The 22,829-nt window shown below is 39.6% G+C and overlaps 2 long non-coding RNA genes across 2 annotated transcripts; both read right to left on the reverse strand.

Annotated features, from left to right (window-relative positions):
• Positions 1-6,682: 6,682 nt before the first annotated feature.
• Positions 6,683-8,427, reverse strand: LOC147982660 (uncharacterized). Its single transcript, XR_015614884.1, has 3 exons — positions 8,311-8,427; positions 8,046-8,231; positions 6,683-6,863 (listed from the first exon to the last, which is right to left on the reverse strand). It is a non-coding gene; the product is annotated as an uncharacterized LOC147982660 (long non-coding RNA).
• Positions 8,428-17,539: 9,112 nt separating this feature from the next.
• Positions 17,540-21,124, reverse strand: LOC147982661 (uncharacterized). The gene is made up of 3 exons (XR_015614885.1): positions 19,859-21,124; positions 18,268-19,433; positions 17,540-18,186 (listed from the first exon to the last, which is right to left on the reverse strand). It is a non-coding gene; the product is annotated as an uncharacterized LOC147982661 (long non-coding RNA).
• Between the last annotated feature and the right edge of the window lie 1,705 nt (positions 21,125-22,829).

Consider the following 22,829-nt stretch of genomic DNA (forward strand, 5'->3'; position numbering starts at 1 on the left):
AAGTTGCCATAGATATTTTTCCACTTGCAAGGTACATGAAGTAATTGGGTTAATGTAACATGTCCGGTACTAGAAAAATGCTACATCATTGGGTTCGTGTTAAAAATAAAATTTCTTATAGTGGTGAATTGTAATTATTGACCAATATTTTGTAATAAGTTTATGGTTTAAACTCAGAATTTATTGTATCCAACCATTACTATATCATGTGAAGCTTCCAAGCATATTTTTGTAGACTCTTAAGTAAATTCAAAATTTTAAATGGGCAATATTCGTATGTTATATCTCGCATGCTAAAATTCTAGGTTACTGGTCTTGGCTTCAACTATGGAGTAAACAATCACATATTTCTTTACAAGTTGAAGGCGAAGCTACGAAAAGTGGGTAATGGACTTCCTTTTATAAGTAATGTTCGTTATCTATGTGCAACATTGTTGAATGTTTTCAAAAGACTCATTTTGAGTAATCTAAAATCATTACCTTGCTCTAATTCGTTGATATCTTATTGATCATGTTGAAAATCTTCTGTATGGTAGGCCTCTTGTGCTGATCAATCTCCACACATTGTAGACCAATGTTGATGCATGCTTCTACTTGATCGACATAATGATCTTCTAAATAGGTGTACTCGGACATTATTTGCTCTGGTGTCCAATTTTGTTTTACCTGCATAGTTTTTAAAATTATTTGTAACATGATATTATCAATTTGAGTCATTAAATAATGAAGTGTTGTTTACTCTTACTCCATCAACATAATTCCTTGCATGCTTCTGGTCAGTGCTAGGACTATTCTTCTCTTTCGTGGAGATCTCCATGATGATCAGGCCTAAACTATATATGTCTGAGCGGGCCGAGATCTCCACGATGGTGAGAGAGAAGTGAAGGATAGACGGAAAGGAGTAGAGAACAATGGAAGAAGGATGAGAGGGCGGCACATAGATACATATCATACCCATTATTCTAAATATTTGGGAAGAAGGTTGAGTGGTGCAACTGGGTTAAGCAAGTTTTATCCTCTACCACTTCATCTGTTCTACTGAATGGTGTCCCTGGTTGTCATTTTAAATGCGGAAGAGGGGTTAGGCAGGGAGATCCTTTATCCCCTACAATTTGTAGTAGCTGTTGATTTCTTTCAAACCATTTTAAACAATGTCATGCAGCAGGGGAGACTGACCCCACCCATCACCAGGCTATCTTGCCTTGATTATCCAATCCTTGAGTATGTAGATGACACTCTCATTATAGTCAAGGCTTGTCCTAATCAGATGACTCATCTTAAGGAGTTGGTGGACACTTTTGTTGCTTCCTCTGGCCTTAAAGTTAATTATCATAAATCCAGTCTAGTGCTTATTAATATTCCCGATGAAGATCTCCAGAATTTCTAAGAAATTTTATAGTGCAAAATGGGTACCTTTCCATTCACCTACTTGGGCATGCCTCTAATCCTAAATAAACCAAGAATGGAGTTCTTCTTGCCTCTAATTGAAAGAATTTTAAAAAGACTAAGTCATTGCTCTGTTTCCGAGTTATGATGGGAAGCTTCTAATGGTGAAGGATGTGCTTTCCTCGCTTCCCACATTTGTTACGAGTTGTCTCAAACTCTACAAAGGTACTATTTCTGAGGTAAATAAACATATAAGACACTGTTTTTGGAGAGGGAAATATTTAAAGAAAAAGAACTAACCACTGGCAGCCTAGGATATGATTTACAGCCGTAAGAATCAGGGTATACTAGGTATCATTGATTTGGACATTCAAAATGATAGTCTGCTTCTTAAAACGGGGCACAAATTCTATAAGTGCATGGACATTCCATGGGTCAAACTTTTTTGGGAATCTTACTATCAGCAAGGGCTACCACCAAATCAATCTGCTCCTTGTTGTTTTTGGTGGAGAGATTGTCTCAAGCGGGTACACAAATACAAGTAGCATGCTATATGTCTCCCTGCATCAGGTCATATACATTGATTATTATTCCTTATTCAACTGCATGGCATCAACTATTCTTTTCTTAAAAGTCCTAACATGTGTTTGCAGAAAACATTACAAGTGCAGGATTCTTATACCATGTTTCATCTACCTTTTTCTGAAGAAGCTTTTTCTTGGTTCCAAGATATGCAACAGCTCTTCCATGGCATGTATCCAAGTGATGACTCTAACATTTTGCGATTCCCTAAAGGAGCTCAGGTGTTTCAAGTGTCTACAGCCTACAAACTTCTGATGTGGGAGCACGTACGAAACCCTACAAGCTATTCATTGGCTATGGAAACCTTCAGTCAGCTGTGGCACAAGGTCTTTTTCTGGCTCTTGTTGATGAATAGGCTAAGTAACAGAGAGCTCATGTACTGCAAAACCTTTTTTTTCTCAAGGACTACACATGTGTGATGTACAATGACTCTACTCGGGAAACTAGAGGCCACCTCCTTTTCAATTGCAGGTTTGCACAACTTTGCTGGATACATTTGCCCAAATTAGACACCGACAAATGATGATATTCAAGTGCAGATTTCAAGGCTATGCGATCATCTAAATTTACCATTCACTGTGGACATCATCATTCATGATTCCTGGGCAATATGGAACACACAAAATGACTTTATCTTGAAGCACATCCCTCCCAGCCTCTATGCTTGCAGGAACAGGCTAAAAAACGAGCTTAAGTGTCTGGTACATAGTGCTACTAGAAATTCTTTTGCTGCTATGCCACAATGGGTACAAGATCCCAGATGAAGATTCGCATGTTTATAGCTTCTTTTCTTTTCTTCGGTCACACTCAGGTTTGACCTGAGAGTGTTGTTGTAACTAGCTGGCTATATAGTTCTTTCTCAATTTTGTTTTTCTTTTTTCTTTTAAATTTATTGGAACCTGTATTATTTATTTTAAAATTACTAAAAATATGCAGGAAACTCCTATTGTTTCCCTCAAAAAATGGGAAAAAGAAAAATAATAATATCTTAAACTAACATAAAAAGGCACAATTGTGTAACCATACTATTTTCTCTTGGTAAGCAAAAGTAATTTGGGTTGAAGAAAACTTCAAAGGTAATAAAGTTTAAATATTTCAACAATGACGTGACAATAGTGGCTCTTGTTCCCGCAATACACTTGTATTTTTGAAGCATTATTGGATCTTGTTTTACCTCATCTGGGATGCAAGTCCTGAAATTTCATGACACATGTCAACTTCAGTAGAAATATAGAGATTTTGCGTTACTATATAGTAGATAACAAAACTTCAAATATGGAACAAGTCAGAAGTAACATATTTAGCAAACTATTTGAATGAAGTTCAATAAGAAATGGTGAGCATATAGCATCTTCATGGTTCTTATCTTTCCATGACTTGAAAGTGATTCAATGCCAAAAACATCTCGTGGACGAGGGATATGGTTAACTGGTTTTCTCGCGTCTTTTTCTCTAGGAGAATAGGGTTCACTTTTTATTTGACACTGGAAAAACCAAAGGGTGCATTCTTTCATACTTTATCCTACCCTTTTAATTTTCATCATTTCAAGAGTAGATAATAAAAATAAAAATAATAGATAAACATTCTTCTAGAGAAGTCATATTCCAATGCAAACATCTCAAATGATAGCTTTCTCTATGGCATAGTGAATTCCCATGGGCTGATGTATAGAACATGAGTAGGTTACATCTTTATAAAATACATGCACATTCGGCCTACCTAAGAAGTGGACATCAAGTTGCCATAGATATTTTTCCACTTCCAAGGTACATGAAGTAATTGGGTTAATGTAACATGTCCGGTGCTAGAAAATGCTACATCATTGGGTTCGCGTTCAAAATAAAATTTCTTATAGTGGTGAATTGTAATTATTAACCAATATTTTGTAATAAGTTTATGGTTTAAACTCAGAATTTATTGTATCCAACTGTTACTATATCATGTGAAGCTTCCAAGCATATTTTTGTAGACTCTTAAGTAAATTCAAAATTTTAAATGGGCAATATTCGTATGTTATATCTCGCATGCTAAAATTCTAGGTTGCTGGTCTTGGCTTCAACTATGGAGTAAACAATCATATATTTCTTTACAAGTTGAAGGCGAAGCTACGAAAAGTGGGTAATGGACTTCCTTTTATAAGTAATGTTCGTTATCTATGTGCAACATTGTTGAATGTTTTCAAAAGACTCATTTTGAGTAATCTAAAATCATTACCTTGCTCTAATTCGTTGATATCTTATTGGTCATGTTGACAATCTTCTGTATGGTAGGCCTCTTGTGCTGATCAATCTCCACACATTGTAGACCAATGTTGATGCATGCATCTACTTGATCGACATAATGGTCTTCTAAATCGGTGTACTCGGACATTATTTGCTTTGGTGTCCAATTTTGTTTTACCTGCATAGTTTTTAAAATTATTTGTAACATGATATTATCAATTTGAATCATTAAATAATGAAGTGTTGTTTACTCTTACTCCATCAACATAATTCCTTGCATGCTTCTGGTCAGTGCTAGGACTATTCTTCTCTTTCGTGGAGATCTCCATGATGATCAGGCCTAAACTATATATGTCTGAGCGGGCCGAGATCTCCACGATGGTGAGAGAGAAGTGAAGGATAGACGGAAAGGAGTAGAGAACAATGGAAGAAGGATGAGAGGGCGGCACATAGATACATATCATACCCATTATTCTAAATATTTGGGAAGAAGGTTGAGTGGTGCAACTGGGTTAAGCAAGTTTTATCCTCTACCACTTCATCTGTTCTACTGAATGGTGTCCCTGGTTGTCATTTTAAATGCGGAAGAGGGGTTAGGCAGGGAGATCCTTTATCCCCTACAATTTGTAGTAGCTGTTGATTTCTTTCAAACCATTTTAAACAATGTCATGCAGCAGGGGAGACTGACCCCACCCATCACCAGGCTATCTTGCCTTGATTATCCAATCCTTGAGTATGTAGATGACACTCTCATTATAGTCAAGGCTTGTCCTAATCAGATGACTCATCTTAAGGAGTTGGTGGACACTTTTGTTGCTTCCTCTGGCCTTAAAGTTAATTATCATAAATCCAGTCTAGTGCTTATTAATATTCCCGATGAAGATCTCCAGAATTTCTAAGAAATTTTATAGTGCAAAATGGGTACCTTTCCATTCACCTACTTGGGCATGCCTCTAATCCTAAATAAACCAAGAATGGAGTTCTTCTTGCCTCTAATTGAAAGAATTTTAAAAAGACTAAGTCATTGCTCTGTTTCCGAGTTATGATGGGAAGCTTCTAATGGTGAAGGATGTGCTTTCCTCGCTTCCCACATTTGTTACGAGTTGTCTCAAACTCTACAAAGGTACTATTTCTGAGGCAAATAAATATATAAGACACTGTTTTTGGAGAGGGAAATATTTAAAGAAAAAGAACTAACCACTGGCAGCCTAGGATATGATTTGCAGCCTTAAGAATCAGGGAATACTAGGTATCATTGATTTGGACATTAAAAATGATAGTCTGCTTCTTAAAACGGGGCACAAATTCTATAAGTGCATGGACATTCCATGGGTCAAACTTTTTTGGGAATCTTACTATCAGCAAGGGCTACCACCAAATCAATCTGCTCCTTGTTGTTTTTGGTGGAGAGATTGTCTCAAGCGGGTACACAAATACAAGTAGCATGCTATATGTCTCCCTGCATCAGGTCATATACATTGATTATTATTCCTTATTCAACTGCATGGCATCAACTGTTCTTTTCTTAAAAGTCCTAACATGTGTTTGCAGAAAACATTACAAGTGCAGGATTCTTATACCATGTTTCATCTACCTTTTTCTGAAGAAGCTTTTTCTTGGTTCCAAGATATGCAGCATCTCTTCCATGGCATGTATCCAAGTGATGACTCTAACATTTTGCGATTCCCTAAAGGAGCTCAGGTGTTTCAAGTGTCTACAGCCTACAAACTTCTGATGTGGGAACACGTACGAAACCCTACAAGCTATTCATTGGCCATGGAAACCTTCAGTCAGCTGCGGCACAAGGTCTTTTTCTAGCTCTTGTTGATGAATAGGCTAAGTAACAGAGAGCTCATGTACTGCAAAACCTTTTTTTTTCTCAAGGACTACACATGTGTGATGTACAATGACTCTACTCTGGAAACTAGAGGCCACCTCCTTTTTAATTGCAGGTTTGCACAACTTTGCTGGATACATTTGCCCAAATTAGACTCCGACAATGATGATATTCAAGTGCAGATTTCAAGGCTATGCGATCATCTAAATTTACCATTCACTGTGGACATCATCATTCATGATTCCTGGGCAATATGGAACACACAAAATGACTTTATCTTGAAGCACATCCCTCCCAGCCTCTATGCTTGCAGGAACAGGCTAAAAAACGAGCTTAAGTGTCTGGTACATAGAGCTACTAGAAATTCTTTTGCTGCTATGCCACAATGGGTACAAGATCCCAGATGAAGATTCGCATGTTTATAGCTTCTTTTCTTTTCTTCGGTCACACTCAGGTTTGACCTGAGAGTTTTGTTGTAACTAGCTGGCTATATAGTTCTTTCTCAATTTTGTTTTTCTTTTTTCTTTTAAATTTATTGGAACCTGTATTATTTATTTTAAAATTACTAAAAATATGCAGGAAACTCCTATTGTTTCCCTCAAAAAATGGGAAAAAGAAAAATAATAATATCTTAAACTAACATAAAAAGGCACAATTGTGTAACCATACTATTTTCTCTTGGTAAGCAAAAGTAATTTGGGTTGAAGAAAACTTCAAAGGTAATAAAGTTTAAATATTTCAACAATGACGTGACAATAGTGGCTCTTGTTCCCGCAATACACTTGTATTTTTGAAGCATTATTGGATCTTCTTTTACCTCATCTGGGATGCAAGTCCTGAAATTTCATGACAGATGTCAACTTCAGTAGAAATATAGAGATTTTGCATTACTATATACTCCCTCCGTTCCTAAATACTTGTCTTTCTAGACATTTCAAATGACTACTACATACGGATGTATGTACATATTTTAGAGTGTAGATTCACTCATTTTGCTCCGTATGTAGTCACTTGTTGAAATGCCTAAAAAGACAAGTATTTAGGAACGGAGGGAGTAGTAGATAACAAAACTTCAAATATGGAACAAGTCGGAAGTAACATATTTAGCAAACTATTTGAATGAAGTTCAATTAGAAATGGTGAGCATATAGCATCTTCATGGTTCTTATCTTTCCATGACTTGAAAGTGATTCAATGCCAAAAACATCTCGTGGACGAGGGATATGGTTAACTGGTTTTCTCGCGTCTTTTTGTCTAGGAGAATAGGGTTCACTTTTTATTTGACACTGGAAAAACCTAAGGGTGCATTCTTTCATACTTTATCCTACCCTTTTAATTTTCATCATTTCAAGAGTAGATAATAAAAATAAAAATAATAGATAAACATTCTTCTAGAGAAGTCATATTCCAATGCAAACATCTCAAATGATAGCTTTCTCTATGGCATAGTGAATTCCCACGGGCTGATGTATAGAACATGAGTAGGTTACATCTTTATAAAATACATGCACATTCGGCCTACCTAAGAAGTGGACATCAAGTTGCCATAGATATTTTTCCACTTCCAAGGTACATGAAGTAGTTGGGTTAATGTAACATGTCCGGTGCTAGAAAATGCTACATCATTGGGTTCGTGTTCAAAATAAAATTTCTTATAGTGGTGAATTGTAATTATTAACCAATATTTTGTAATAAGTTTATGGTTTGAACTCAGAATTTATTGTATCCAACTGTTACTATATCATGTGAAGCTTCCAAGCATATTTTTGTAGACTCTTAAGTAAATTCAAAATTTTAAATGGGCAATATTCGTATGTTATATCTCGCATGCTAAAATTCTAGGTTGCTGGTCTTGGCTTCAACTATGGAGTAAACAATCACATATTTCTTTACAAGTTGAAGGCGAAGCTACGAAAACGTGGGTAATGGACTTCCTTTTATAAGTAATGTTCGTTATCTATGTGCAACATTGTTGAATGTTTTCAAAAGACTCATTTTGAGTAATCTAAAATCATTACCTTGCTCTAATTCGTTGATATCTTATTGATCATGTTGACAATCTTCTGTATGGTAGGCCTCTTGTGCTGATCAATCTCCACACATTGTAGACCAATGTTGATGCATGCTTCTACTTGATCGACATAATGGTCTTCTAAATCGGTGTACTCGGACATTATTTGCTCTGGTGTCCAATTTTGTTTTACCTGCATAGTTTTTAAAATTATTTGTAACATGATATTATCAATTTGAATCATTAAATAATGAAGTGTTGTTTACTCTTACTCCATCAACATAATTCCTTGCATGCTTCTGGTCAGTGCTAGGACTATTCTTCTCTTTCGTGGAGATCTCCATGATGATCAGGCCTAAACTATATATGTCTGAGCGGGCCGAGATCTCCACGATGGTGAGAGAGAAGTGAAGGATAGACGGAAAGGAGTAGAGAACAATGGAAGAAGGATGAGAGGGCGGCACATAGATACATATCATACCCATTATTCTAAATATTTGGGAAGAAGGTTGAGTGGTGCAACTGGGTTAAGCAAGTTTTATCCTCTACCACTTCATCTGTTCTACTGAATGGTGTCCCTGGTTGTCATTTTAAATGCGGAAGAGGGGTCAGGCAGGGAGATCCTTTATCCCCTACAATTTGTAGTAGCTGTTGATTTCTTTCAAACCATTTTAAACAATGTCATGCAGCAGGGGAGACTGACCCCACCCATCACCAGGCTATCTTGCCTTGATTATCCAATCCTTGAGTATGTAGATGACACTCTCAAGAGGAACATTTGATAAGGGATCCAAGCTGGGAAGAGAACAACAAGAGGGGATGTACTTCAGATCTGAATGAATGGATTCCTTGCTACCGTTGGCTGTTGCCTGTTGGTATATATAAAGCAAACCAAGGAGATATTTCTGATCAGTTGACTTGACTGCTTGTAGCGCACTCGTCCTCATCTCTATACGCGTTTTAGTCTGAGTAACAAGCATGTTATTCACCTTGGAGACCTCCTCATCAAGAAATGCGGTTTCATGCAAAAGTAATAAGCGCGGTTTGGTCTGGTCATTTTCCGTTTTTCAAATAGACATTACATGCAGCAATCCTCATCGTTAACCAGTCAAGTACTTTGTGCTGAATTTGATTGCAGCGTGTGGTACCATGTTTGTGTGAGCTAGTGCTAGTGTTGCGCAGATAAAGAGCTACTCACTTTGTAAAGAAATATCTTTCGAAACAGGCTTTCGCCCCGCTTTATAAATAAAGCAACATCCGAACTGTACACGGCCAAACGATACAAAATGGTGAGGTAGCCCTCTGTAAAGAAATATAAAACTGTTCAGATCATTAAAGTAGTTATGTCTAAACACAAAAGTTGATAATTGGTACTATATATACTTGTTTACTAGCCTTTGCTGGGTCCCTGGCTTGTACCATAGGCACAGGACTCGCTACAAAGGAGAAAAAGGACACCTCAGCCTCTGCATGCACACTATCACATGGCCTTTGCGTGCATCTAAATTGGCTCGTTTACCTAGTACAGATCTGTCTAACCTAAAAATATTTTCGCGGATGGCTACCTATTAGTTCAATGCAAGTAGGACACAATCACGTGAATGGTGGTCATGGTCGGCCACCTCTCCCGTGTCTTTTCCCGTGTCTGATACCCTGGAGTGTTTCAAATGGTTCGAACAGCTAATTAAACACACCTTGCAGCTGAGCGAGCGGCTCATGTTAGCAAAAGTAATTTTTGATTTTTACCAAAATCCTAAAAACATTTAATTGTACAGTTCTACTAGGTGCCTCACTTGGTTGCTCTTTTTTCGCTATATATATATATATATATATATATATATATATATATATATATATATATATATATATATATATATGGGGCGGTAATTCTTTTTACATGAAAAAAATATTACTCCTTTCGTAGAACAGCTAGCTATTTCTTCTTCTACCGGTTTGTTTCTATTATAATCCTCAAGTCAGCAATGACAAGATGCTAAATGCACCTTCTATGGTTTGTGGTTCCCAATGATTGGAATCCAAACATTTAACCCTCTAGGTAGTATGGTTGGCGAGTCATTGATAGGATATGTGTGTCATTAGAGAGATGAGTTTTCCCATTACACATATTTGCAGTAAACTGTGTAATAAAGATTCAGATGGGTGAAGATAGAGATGCCTGGAGTAACACACGAAATACACTTTCACTGTCCCAAAATTTGCTTGTTGTGTGGCTGTAATATGATGCCAAACACAAAGACGAATAGATCTAATTAAATGTTTAAGACTGCTATGTGGGTCTCCATTGTTGTCAAAAAAAGGTATATCGAGAAACTTTCATCTACTTATCATCAAAGAAGATCATCAGCCATGACGTTTGTACATGTCGTCAATCAAAATGTTAGTCAATACTCCCTCCGTTCCTAAAGTTAGTACAAAGTTGAGAAATCTATTTTGGAACGGAAGGAGTAGATGTTAAAGAGACAATGACGGCTTTCTTATCTCTTCTTGATATACCCACATATGCTATTATTATTCATACACACAATACTATCTTTCTGGTCGATGTCCTTGTATGCTTCTGATATAAGATTGTTTTAAACGAAAGGGTAAGTAATTAAAACGGTTAGCTTGTCAAATTTGTGTCAGCTTCGTTACCTCAGCATCACAGCTAGCAGACAATTATTTGTTTTATCGTGGCCGGCCGGCCAAGTGCATATTAATATTGGCAAAGTTTAAGACTCGAGAGCAGAAGTCTTGTTCGAGTAAACAAGCCAGCTTTGTGCTGGAATTTAGTCTATTTTGGGCAGCCCAATTACTATTTTAGAAATTCCTAATAAATCCTAGAGGCCCACTTAGCCCATTTGTGCAAGGCAAGGGATACTATTAAATTTTAGTCCCACATTGCTAGTTTATTGGGAGTTGGACCTCCTTATAAGGGAGGTTCTTTCCCCACTTGTACGAGCATGAGAACAAAAGGGATATCCACGTGCGCTCCTCCGCCACGGAATGATGCACTACGGATATGCTAGGCTACGGTTCATATATGCAGAAGCTATTTACCTTCTCTCTGTCAGAACGCATGACTTGTTTTATCTCTAATATATTAGTCACGCTTTATCTAGTATTTCTGTTAATAAAATCATTTGGTAAATTGCTCATATTTCCAACAATCCAAAAACCTTATTATAGGCAATTTACCCCGAGTGGTTTTGCTGCTTCCATGAGACCTCCTATGTTTGAGGGTATCCACTATTAGAGGTGGCGCGTGAGAGCAGTCTTATGGTTTCAAACCATGAGTTGCTATGATGCCACTCTCGGCAAACCTGAAGGAGAGCTTGATGCTCAACAGGCACAAGCTTTTCAGAAAATGGATACTCTATTTAAGGCTGCTCTCTTGAGTGTTCTTGGTGAGAACATAGTTGATTCTTATGCGTCAATTGATAATGGAAAAGATATGTGGGATGCACTCGAGGCCAAGTTTGGGGTCTCGGATGTTGGCACTGAGCTGTACATCATGGAGCAATTCTATGATTACAGGATGACTGAAGAGCGCTCCGTGGTTGAGCAAGCTCATGAGATACAGTCATTTGCTAGAGAACTTGAGCACTTCAGTTGTATGCTACCGGACAAGTTTGTTGCCGGAGGTATTATCGCTAAGCTTCCTCCTTCATGGAGGAACTTTGCTACCTTACTGAAGCATAAGAGGCAGGAGTTTTCCGTTCCGGATCTCATTGGCACTCTTGATGTGGAAGAAAAGGTGAGAGCAAAGGACACACGTGCTCGAGGTATTGAGGGAGGATCTAGTGCCAATGTGGTACAGAAGCAGAACTTCCAGCCCCACAAGTTCAAGAACAAGGTCAAGTTTGATGGTAAAGCAAAGTTTGATGGGAAGAACAAGGCTGTGCAACACACGAACTTCAAGAAGAAGAATGACAAGAAGAAAGGTGCTTGTCATGTGTGTGGGGATCCTGATCATTGGGCTCGTAGTTGCCCTAATCGCTATGACAAGCGTCATCCTGGGAAAGGCGGCAAGACCGCTAATGTTGTCATTGGAGACACTGATATGAAGGATGCTGGGTATGGTATATTTCCCACTATTCTTTCAGTATGTCATTCTCTTGACTGGTTGATTGACACGGGTGCTAACGTGCATGTATGCGGTGATATTTCCATGTTTTTGTCTTATCAGACCGCAGGGACTTCAACCGTGCTGATGGGCAACGGTTCAAGTGCTTCTGTTCGTGGTGTTGGCACGGTCGATCTGAAGTTTACTTCGGGGAAGATCATGCGGCTGAAGAACGTGCATTATGTCCCCTCCGTCAATAAAAATCTTGTTAGCGGATCACTTCTGCGTAGAGATGGCTACAAGCTTGTCTTTGAGTCGAATAAATTTGTAATATCCAAGTATGGAACCTTTGTTGGTAAAGGTTATGAGTCAGGAGGCCTGTTTCGATCCTTATCATACGTTTGCAATAAAGTTGTTAATCATATTTGCAACAATAGTGAATCAAATGTGTGGCATTCACGTCTTTGTCATGTTAACTTTGGTTGCATGTCGCGACTAGCGAAGTTGAACTTAATCCCTAGTTTCACCACTGTCGAGGGATCTAATTGTCAAGTGTGTGTGCAAGCTAAGCAACCTCGTAAGTCTCACATGACTGCGGAAACAAGAGACCTTGCACCACTAGAGCTCATACATTCAGATCTATGTGAAATGAATGGTGTTTTGACAAAAGGTGGAAAGAAATATTTCATGACTTTAATTGATGACTCCACTAGATACTGTCGTGTGTATCTTCTGAAATCTAAGGCTGAGGCTTTGAACTTTTTCATGATCTATAAAGCTGAAGTGGAAAACCAACTTGATCGAGAAATCAAGAGGCTTAGGTCCGACCGTGGTGGAGAGTATTTTTCCAATGAATTTGATGCTTTTTGTGCGGAACATGGTATAATCCATGAGAGGACATCTCCCTATTCACCTCAATCAAATGGGGTGGCAGAAAGAAAGAACCGTACTCTAACTGATTTGGTTAACGCCATGTTAGACACATCGGGTCTCTCCAAGGCATGGTGGGGGGAGGCGATATTGACAGCATGTCATGTCCTGAACCGAGTTCCCACAAAGAACAAAGAGATAACTCCATTCGAGGAATGGGAGAAGAAAAGGTTAAAAATCTCTTATCTGCGAACATGGGGTTGTTTGGCGAAAGTCAATGTTCTAATTCCAAAGAAGCGGAAGCCTGGACCAAAGACTGTGGATTGTGTTTTCCTGGGATATGCTTTTCATAGCATTGGCTATAGATTCTTGGTTGTAAAGTCTGAGGTACCTGACATGCATGTCGGTACGATCATGGAGTCGAATGATGCGAGTTTCTTTGAAGATATCTTTCCCATGAAGGATATGGCTACCTCATCTAATCAGGAGATGCCTAGTTCATCGAATCAGGAACCAGTTACAATAACCGAACCTGCCATTTCGATGGAACACTTTGAAAGTTCTGTGGAGGAGAACAATGAAGTTCCTACTAGGAGCAAGAGACAGAGGACTGCAAAGTCCTTTGGTGATGATTTTCTTGTGTATCTCATAGATGACACTCCCAGTTCTATTTCAAAGGACTATGCATCTGAAGATGCTGACTACTGGAAGGAAGCGGTTCGTAGCGAGATGGATTCCATCTTGGCGAATGAAACCTGGGAGATAACTGATCGTCCTTATGGGTGCAAACCTATAGGATGCAAATGGGTATTCAAGAAGAAGCTTAGGCCTGATGGTACTATTGAAAAGTACAAGGCTCGGCTCGTGGCTAAGGGTTATACCCAAAAGGAAGATGAAGACTTCTTTGATACTTACTCACCTATGGCTCGACTGACCACTATTCGAGTTCTACTTTCACTAGCTGCCTCGCATGGTCTTCTCGTTCATCAAATGGATGCTAAGACTGCTTTCCTAAATGGAGAGTTGGCTGAGGAAATTTATATGGAACAACTAGAAGGGTTTGTACTAGATGGTCAGGAAGGGAAAGTGTGCAAGTTGCTGAAGTCTTTGTACGTACTTAAGCAAGCACCCAAACAGTGGCATGAGAAGTTTGAAAGAACTTTAACAGGTGCAAGCTTTGTTGTGAACGAAGCTGACAAATGTGTGTACTATCGCCATGGTGGGGGCGAGGGAGTTATCCTGTGCTTGTATGTTGATGACATACTGATTTTCGAAACAAATCTGAATTTTATTAAGGAGGTCAAGGATTTCCTATCTCGTTGTTTTGAGATGAAGGATTTAGGAGTGGCTGATGTCATTCTAAACATCAATTTGTTGAGAGACGATCATGGTGGGATTACATTGCTTCAATCTCACTATGTGGAAAACATCTTGAGTCGCTTTGGCTATAGTGACTGCAAGCCCTCTCCAATACCATATGATGCGAGTGTCTTACTTCGAAAGAATCGAAGAATTGCTAGGGATCAATCGAAATATTCTCAGATTATTGGCTCGCTTATGTACTTAGCAAGTGCTACAAGACCTGACATCTCTTTTGCTGTTAGCAAACTGAGTCGGTTTGTCTCAAAACCAGGAGATGTGCATTGGAAAGCTCTAGAGAGAGTTTTGCGTTATTTGAAAGGCACTGCAAATTATGGAATTCACTACACCGGGCATCCAAAGGTGCTTGAAGGGTATAGTGACTCAAACTGGATCTCAGATGCTGATGAGATAAAGGCCACGAGCGGTTATGTATTCACTCATGGAGGTGGCGCTGTTTCTTGGAAGTCTTGCAAGCAGACCATCTTAACGAGGTCAACAATGGAAGCAGAACTCACAACACTAGATACAACTACGGTTGAAGCAGATTGGCTTCACCGGCTCTTGAATGACTTGCCGGTTGTTGAGAAACCTGTACCGGGTGTCCTTATGAACTGCGACAATCAAACTGTGATCAAGAAAGTGAGCAGCTCAAAGGATAACATGAAGTCATCAAGGCACGTTCAGAGAAGGTTAAAGTCTGTCAGGAAAATGAAAAACTCCGGAGTTATTGCGTTGGATTATATCCAAACGTCTAAAAATCTGGCAGATCCTTTTACTAAGGGTCTATCTTAATATTCATGCCATGTTATTTTGATAAGACATGATTGCTTTATTAGTATGCTTGAAGTATTATTGTCTTAATATCAAAGGATAGACTATTGCTTTGAATCACCCGTATCTTAATATTCATGCCATGATTAGACATATGATCAAGATTATGCTAGGTAGCATTCCACATCAAAAATTATCTTTTTTTATCATTTACCTACTCGAGGACGAGCAGGAATTAAGCTTGGGGATGCTGATACATCTCCATCGTATCTATAATTTTTGATTGTTCCATGCCAATATTCTACAACTTCCATATACTTTTTGGCAACTTTTTATACTATTTTTGGGACTAACATATTGATCCAGTGCCCAGTGCCAGTTCCTGTCTGTTGCATGTTTTGGGTTTCGCAGAATATCCGTATCAAACGGAGTCCAAACGGGATAAAAACGGACGGAGCTTATTTTTGGAAAATATGGAAAATTTGGAAGGAAAATCAACGCGAACTAGTGCCCGAGGTGGTCACGAGGCAGGGGGGTGCGCCCCTACCCTCGTGAGCCCACCGTAAGGCGGTTGACGCTCTTCTTTTGCCGCAAGAAAGCTAATATTCGGAAAAAAATCACGGCGAAGGTTTCAGGCCAATCGGAGTTACGGATCTCCATATATACACGAAACGGTGAAACAGAGCCAGAGGAGAACGCAGAAACAGAGAGAGACATAGAGATAGATTCAATCTCGGAGGGGCTCTCGCCCCTCCCACACCATGGGAGCCAAGGACCAGAGGGGAAACCCTTCTCCCATCTAGGGAGGAGGTCAAGGAAGAAGAAGAAGAAGGGGGGCCCTCTCCCCCTTGCTTCCGGTGGCGCCGGAGCGCTGCCGGGGCCATCACCATCACCGCCATATTCACCAACAACTTCACAGCCATCATCACCAACTCTTCCTCCCTCTATGCAGCGGTGTAACCTCTCTCTTACCCGCTGTAATCTCTACTTAAACATGGTGCTCAACGCTATATATTATTTCCCAATGATGTATGGCTATCCTATGATGTTTGAGTAGATCTGTTTTGTCCTAATGGCTATTTGATGATTGTGATTGGTTTGAGTTGTATGTTTTATTATTGGTGCTGTCCTATGGTGCTCTCCGTGTCGCGCAAGCGTGAGGGATTCCCGCTGTAGGGTTTGCAATATGCTTATGATTTGCTTATGGTGGGTGGCGTGAGTGACAGAAGCACAGACCCGAGTAAGTAGGTTGTTTGCGTATGGGATAAAGAGGACTTGATACTTTAATGCTACTAGTCGTCAACCCGTGCATTCGCACGGGCTAGTTATGTCATTTTATCTTTGTAGTTTATGTTATGCATATTTTCATTTGTGATTTTGTTGGGATGTGTGTCCAATAATATATATTTAGAAACACATGATTTCATATACAGGGATAATATATGGTGTTAAGTCAAATGGAATAAGAATAATGCGGCCAAAATCATGTGCTTTGTGATAGTCGCCAAGTTCATCATATAAGGAATATTGAAAAGTTTATATACAGTGGACGCCCGCACAGTTTCTCTACACATCTGTGTTTGTCTTGTTTTGAAATGAGATACAGCTGGCGAATACATTTCGTATTTGCTTGAACATGGGGATGTGACCTTTTATACACGTAACTATCTTAAAACATGCTTTAACAAAAAGTTTGGAGCAAATCGTTTGCCTAAAATATTTGTTGCATGTATGCTAATTAAAATATATACACTAATGCATGTTTGTGATTTTAAATATGGAATAATAGTATTTTGTGCAACATGTCGCTGTAAATGGATGGCATTGTCCTAAAAAAGCAAGCGAACAAACTTCTCCAATTTTGACTATATTAATATATGGGAATATGTTCCGTTTTGGTCGAGTTGTAATAATACCGTATAATAATAAGAGAAAATAGTTTGACAATATCATAAGGTTAATGTGATTTATTAACACATGACATGAAAATCAGATCTCAAAGTAAAATGTTTGAACTGTGCTATGTTCATAAAGTCTTAAATTTATGAATGGAGAGTGTAATTGACTTATGAAAGTCTCGTGTATAGTACGTGGAAGGCGATCTTCATTTTGTTTCATGATAACTAATTACCCTCGTTGTACTTCTCCTACATATATAAGTATATATAGTTGATATATGACCATTTTTCATCAGAAACTATATTAAATATTCCTTGGTGTGTCGAAAAATGAAACAACTAAATAGTTAACTAAGTAATTCCATAATCAACTAAGAAGCTGCAAAATTTGTAGTTTATCAGTCAAGAAGTTCAGAGTAGAACACATCATGATTGATCAAAAACATTAGCCATGCAACAAACAGCTATAGCAAAAGAGAGTGTGCTACTAAAGTAAAATAGTGACAAATAAATAAGATCTATCACCTGAGGTACTCATTATCCACATACAATGGCAGCTAATTGCCTACCCATAGACACAAACATAGTATATTGGAAGATGTAATGCTAACACAATGTAATTAATTTACTCCAAATACCCTAAGTGTGGCGTAGTAAGAGAAACCTCCATATGTTCGAGGACTTGCATGATTCACGGCATACACTGTTGCTTCCTCAAATCAAATTGGCTCCCTAACTTCTAAATCCAACCAATACCATGCCTAGGAAGCATGCAAAAGCTGAAGCAGCTCGTAGTATTTCTATTTGTCTCAAGTAAGAATCTTGCACCGTAAAGACCACTGCTGAAAAAGTTAGTAACTGGATGATCAGCTGGACAGGGTGCTCCATCATGGCTAATCAACACATGATGGCACCCAAAGCAGCGGAGATAAACCAACTGCTAGAGAGGCATTTCTTCACATAAAAATGTTGAATAAAATTCAGTCGCATAATGATTGGATGGGCATGTGACTCAATTTTGCTAATCGGCACAATGCCATCAAAAGAAGGATAGAATATCTGCCCGCTACAGAGGCTTGGTGTAGTTGATATGATTTGCAGCAGTAGCGACCTAGGTAGTTTCAAGCAAAGCTTGGCACCATGTCATGGTTGTAGCGTGCCTGCGCTAGGATGAAGGAAGTCTGCAGAAGAAGCAGAAAACGTGAGAATACACATGAATGCTAGGGAAGTGTTGCACCTGCAGCCTACAGTGCAGTATGTACCATGTATTGGCCATTGGCCACGGCAGCCATAGTCTCAATTAATCGATGGCCTGGAGAGGATGCAGTGGAGCTATATCTAGCGCATTGACACATTGAACCCCATACAATTTGTTTTCCCTGCTGTCAGACATATGTAGTTGTGATGTATCATGTAAATTAATGGATGCCCCAAACCATTATGCAAATGAACTATATTGACTTGTTGGTGGCTCATGTGACTTCAAGAGGAACAATTTAGTTGAACTGAGATTAATCTGAAGTGAAAAAACAAAGAAACTTGAGGATTGGGAACCTTCCGTTGTCCTGTAACTTGGCTGCAGTTCTTATCTTGATTTATGAACACGATTTGTTGTGATGGCCTGTTAATTTTCGCTTGGACAATAAAACATATAGATGTACAGATATGGTCAATAGAACCTGCAGGAATCTACAAAATCTGAAGCCTAATATAGCATTGCAGCAGCAGAGAACTAATTAACTGAATCCAGTGATCTGATATGCACGAATGAATCCAGTGAACTAATTAACTAATTTTTTTTCTCTCGGCCAAAATGAATTCTAAGCACACACCATATCCGTACATCTATTTGTTTCATTGTCCGCGCCAAAATTAACAGGCCATTAGAATGAAACGTGTTCATAAATCAAGGTAAGAACCGAAGCCACTGGCACCAATAATCAATGTGGTTTTCACACCTTCACGATAAATAAGTCTCACAGAATATTTCCCTCTTCCAATGTTTCAGAAAGTATTTAGTCATACATCAACCATATCGAGGTTTAATATTGTGTGGCAATAGTGTCACTATTTCTTCTTATTCACGTATAAATATTTGACAGATTTGTGTTTGTATGCTCACATAAAATTAATGATCAGAGTAGATAATTGAGAAACAAAAGGCTAGGTGTCAGAGCTGGTAAAGTGAGAAGGTTAAGTTACCTTTGTTGAAATACATGACACAGCTGTACTCCTTGGTGCATGCATGATCTACCGATGCTCCTCAAGACACAAAGTACAACTCGCCAAGTAGCTCTTTGCCGGTTCTTTTGGCTGATGGCAGAACATGCACGTACCTAAGCCAAGCTAAGTACTGGCAGCACCTTGATTGGATTGTTCCCTCAAGACATCCATGTACTCGAGCCTCACTCTAATCAATTCTCAACTTCTGCAGACCCATAAAACGCACATGTAATGCCTGGTTGATTCCACGTTTAGACGTGCATGCACTCGACGCACGCGCTAATCGATTATCGCCTGCTGCAAACATATAAAACACGCGTGTAATGCTCGTTGATGCCGCACCTAGTGCCTTGTTTTTCACTGAATTTCTGATGGGATTGTTGCAATGTATTACATGATTATATAACCCAATAGCAAATGGGAATGGTGCCGCTTCCTGTGTACCGGGAACGTCGACCCGGATCAGGGTTCGGGGACGACGCAGGGAACGGCACAATTCGATGGTAGGAACGCGACCCTGGAACCCTATGTTCATAGATCCAATTCAGCTACCCCAAACATTGGATCTCGACCCAACTCGTCATCGGCAACTGGATTAAAAGATTGATTCACGGAGATGTCGAGACTTACCAAGAGTCCACGGCATCCGTCTTGCACCAGCGCGAATGTGGTGCCGAATGGCTTGCAGACCCGCCTTGGAGGTGGGCAGCAGCATTTTTGCGGACGTCGAATTGAAGTGCTGAACCAGACGGCAGCTCCCTCTGGTCAATGTTGCATTGAGCTGTGAGAACTTCATTGTTAGACATTTTAATGTTGCCCCTCAGAACTTCCCTTGAATATTTTGCAGGGTGCCATTGATGGCAACGTAGTTAAAGGGCTGCCATGTATAGCCAACATAGTTAAAGGGCTGCTGCACCTACCATCAAGCCATCTAATTAGCGATATGCTACCTCAGTACAATGAAATCAATCGACTATATCTTTTTGGAGACTTTCACGCTGATTTAGCTTTCCTTATGCACCTCCAAACTCTAGAGGGTTGCGTTCCTCGACCTGTCTTATCGTTCCCAGGTTATTGCTCCCAAATTGATAGGGACGCGCGTTCCATCTATCGATCTGTGTCGTTTGAAAGATGTATACCATCGCCGTTCCAGTCATTGGGCGCACAACAACCCTGGACCCTCGTTCTGCTTGGCAACTATTAGTAGGATTAGAATTCCGATGCTGCGATCTGGAAGGCACATGTCTTGGGCCTAATTCTAACATCTTGCTTTTCGTTACTCTTGAGAAGAAGAATCTCACTATCAACCAAGATGCAGAGCAAGGCTGGTCAGTATCATGAGAAGGATTGGGATGTATTTTCCATGCCGCTCGTGGCGAGAAAAACCAACCTGATATTTATATATATACACGTCCATCTGTCATGGTATTCAATGTCGAAATTACTATATAGTGTATAACATAGGTTTGCATACCTCAACATGTTTTTATAAAGCTTCCTGTTTTCCTGGTCATCCGGCGATTCTGGCAGCGCTGCTTGTTGCCTCCATGCGCATGACGTCCATAGCGCCAAGGCCTCTGAAGTTGCTACTTTCTCAGGCCTAAGCCTTCATCTCAGCACGGTGCAACGGTCTACCGCTAGGGCACTGCGAGTCTGTGACATGGGTTGATTTAATTGATGGCGTGACTCATACCTGTGTGTTTGATGGTCATTAGTCCGTCGATGCAATCTGCCCTAGGCCCCCAACCTCAATCTGATCAGTCCTCCTTGAGCAGAGGCAGCAGAGTTAATTGGAGGGTTAGGGAACGGGGATGGCAGCCAGATCGAAAGAGGTGGCAGGGAGATGGTTTTCTTTTTTTCGGGGGAGAGGAGATGTGTTTCCTGAGAGGAAGGAGATAAAAGACGAAGAGGAGGAAGGAGATAAAGAGAGGACGGCTCCCTTTTTTTTAGCTGGGCAAACGTGACTTTTTTTGAGGGGTGGGCAAAACGTGACTTCATGACAGGAGGAAGGAGATAAGGAGAGGACTTTAGGAATATTTTAACCAACGGTTATAGATGGATCTCTATAGATGGCGTTTTTTTTTTGTTATATGGAGTGATCTACACCGTAATAATTCAGTCCCACGAGATTAACGGTTCCTAATTTCTGATTAACGTACTAATTTCTTAGGAGTCTGTAATTAGTATAGGTATGGACCAACGGTTATAGATGGATCTCTATAGATGGCGATTTTTTGTTATATGGAGTGATCTACACCGTAATAATTCGGTCCCACGAGATTAACGGTTTCTAATTTCTGATTAACGTGCTAATTTCTTAGGAGTCTGTAATTAGTATAGGTATAGATGGATAGATAGATAGATAGATATAGATAGATAGATAGATAGATAGATAGATAGATGGTTGAGTTTTACCTTAATGAATCTTTAGTAGACAAAGTATGTTAGCTTATGCCTCTCCCTCAAATAAAATTGTAATAATGATTACCGCTCTAGTTATCGATTGCCTAGGGACAAATAACTTTCTTGTTGACAAAAGCTCTCTACTAAAACTAATTTAGTTGTGTCTTTATCTAAACAGCCCCTAGCTTTTATTTTCGTGCTCTTTACTTCCTTGCAAGCTTACCCAAAAACACCTACAAAGTACTTCTAGTTTCATACTTGTTCTAGATAAAGCGAACGTCAAGCATGCATAGAGTTGTATCGGTGGTCGATAAAACTTTAGGGAATATTTGTTCTACCTTTAGCTCCTCGTTGGGTTCGACACTCTTACTTATCGAAAACGGTTGCGATCCCCTATACTTGTGGGTTATCACTATTCACAATACCACTCCATGAAGATGCAATACTCTCCTAATCTGCATGGCAGGTTGATGTATATCTTAATGTGTTCTAAGTGGCTTATTTAAGCAGAGATGTTATCCTGCAGAACATCTTTTGAAGAACACACCTATATGAGTCTGATTGTCAAACGTCGCAATCTATGAGAGTAGGGTTCTGTCTAGTAAACTCATGAAAGGTCACGGAGTATGACGCATAAGCTCCACCCACGGGGAAGACCCACGGTAGCCAAGTATCGGTCAAGGCTTTATGTGAAGCTAGATTCGCAGAAAACTTGCAATTCAAGGCTCAGTCCACTGTTCAAGTTGCTTACTAGTGTAACATAGAGTTGTAAGTGGAAATTCAACTTAACAGTCTCCACTGCAGTACCGGTATATAAAACAGTGTTTTGGAACCAAAGCCAAATTTCTGTGTGCCTCTGGGATCTGGTGGGGGATTGCTGGAATTTAGTTTATTTTGGGCAGCCCAATAACTATTTCAAAAATTCATAATAAATCCTAGAGGCCCACTTAGCCCATTTGTGCAAGGCAAGGGATACTACTAAAGTTTAGTCCCACATTGCTAGTTTAGTGGGAGTTGGACCTCCTTATAAGGGAGGTTCTTTCCCCACTTGCACGAGCATGAGAACAAGCGGGATATCCATGCGCGCTCCTCCTCCGCCGCCCGCCTCGCCACGCCATGCCTCATCACAACGCGCCGCGGGTTGCGGGAATGAGCCGAGCCGATATCTAAAATTTTGCCACGCACTACGGGTATATGA

The sequence above is a fragment of the Triticum urartu genome, chromosome 2A, assembly GCF_056163025.1.
Source record: "Triticum urartu cultivar PI428250 chromosome 2A, HENAU_Tu73, whole genome shotgun sequence".
NCBI classification, from domain to species: Eukaryota; Viridiplantae; Streptophyta; class Magnoliopsida; order Poales; family Poaceae; genus Triticum; species Triticum urartu.